Source organism: Syngnathoides biaculeatus, chromosome 6 (genome assembly GCF_019802595.1).
Source record: "Syngnathoides biaculeatus isolate LvHL_M chromosome 6, ASM1980259v1, whole genome shotgun sequence".
NCBI classification, from domain to species: Eukaryota; Metazoa; Chordata; class Actinopteri; order Syngnathiformes; family Syngnathidae; genus Syngnathoides; species Syngnathoides biaculeatus.
In genome coordinates, this window is record NC_084645.1 from 30,410,550 (window position 1) to 30,412,344 (window position 1,795).

Sequence of the window (1,795 nt, forward strand, 5' to 3'; positions counted from 1 at the left end):
TATTTCAGTCAAACCCAATAATGTGTACAGTAGCGCCTCCGTTTACTTCTAAATCTACATTGCTTTATGGTTACAGCCCTTTTTCCACACGAGGAAATACTCCTTTCGACTTTTGACAGTTTGCACGTGAACACAAACGGCATATAATAAACCACTTTGCAACGTAAGAGGATACAGATAAATGTTAATTTCTTCTTTTGATAAAATCTTTAACAAAATGTTTAATACTGAAGGTATTTTGTTATCCTGCAATAATAATAATACATTTGTAAAGTAATTCAAAAACACTTCACAATACAGCCCAGCCAGACACGATTGTGAAAAATATGGGGGCAGGGGTACAGGCTAAGTTGTGTTCATACTTCCATCAACCCCCCACCCCCCAAATAAAAACAAACAAACAAACAAAAAAAAACAATTGGTGTTACTCTTTCTGTTGGTTGAAATGAGATGAAATATGTGAAGTGTGGATAGATGAACGTGACAAACCAGCAATTATTCGTACACTCCTTGCGACAAGTTAAATCAAGCAAAAGTGTCTTTCACCATGTACCTTAATTGCAGGCTTACTTCCAGATATGGACACCTGCGCATCGGTCTGATCCGATCCCTCCACCACGCTCGGGATGTCTCTTGATAGACAGCATTTTCACTCGATCCCCTCGCATTAATGAGCGGCGAGTCGCTCCCGCAGTGTTGCTACCTGAAATAATACCATATGGTAAAATGTAAACAACATCTGCATATTCATGTCACAACTTCATCTCTTTAATTAGTTCCAGCAAAGCAGTTTAGCCTCTGTGCCGTGCCCCACTCCCCACAAGCCTTTCCTACATCCCTCCCTGTCAGATCCCTGCCCCGCTGTCGCCCCTGACAGTCCTCCCATTGTTCACTTGACGCTGCCTAGCATTGTCTCTTTCGATGTGAAGAGCATCGTTGCAGGCCGCAGATCAGGTGAAGTCAGTTGGGGAGGCTTTTCAAACCAATCTTGTCCCTCGTAAGCGAGCAAATCCATCATTTTATTTATTTATTTTGACGATCATTTATTGAAATGACTCTCAGACTGCAATCTATGAGATGGGGGTTCTGGAAAATAACAAAATATTAAATTATTAGAATGAAGCTCAGATTATTGTGAGGATACATTCTTGGGCCACCCGCAATACTTGAAAATATGTAATACCCATATTCCTCTCCCAAACTTCAATCACATTTCATCTTATTGTTGAAAATGTATGCATGTACAGCAGGGGTATCCAGATGTTTTTTACTCCAAGATCTACTTTTCAAGCAGTAACTAGGGACGACGTGGTTTTGGGGGGGGGGGGGGGTGATGATGATACTCCCAATTTTATATATATATATATATATATATATATATATATATATATATATATGGCTTATGGCCATGCTACCCTGAGAAGGCCCGATCTCGTCAGATCTCAGAAGCTAAGCGGGTTTGGCTCTGGTGAGTACTTGGATGGGAGACCGCCTGGGAATACCAGGTGCTTTAAGCTTCTCTCCCCGGCTAAATGCAGAGGGGTTGCGTCAGGAAGGGCATCCGGCGTAAAACTGTGCTAAACAAATATGCGTTCATCTAGGATGACACGCTGTGGCGACCCCTAATGGGACAAGCCGAAAGGCAAAGAAGAAGAATATAAATACTGTATATATGTAGATTTAAAATACAGAATTAGCTTTTTGTGCAATGTATTGTCTGTGCTTTCATCCTGGCTCAGGCTGTGCCAAGGTGGAATTTTAAAATGGCACACCATCTCATCCTGCACCTTCTACT

General features: G+C 41.5%; 1 pseudogene; it reads left to right on the top strand.

Moving 5' to 3' along the window:
• The first annotated feature begins 1,398 nt into the window (after positions 1–1,398).
• Positions 1,399–1,517, top strand: LOC133502808 (5S ribosomal RNA; annotated as a pseudogene).
• The last annotated feature ends 278 nt before the right edge of the window (positions 1,518–1,795 follow it).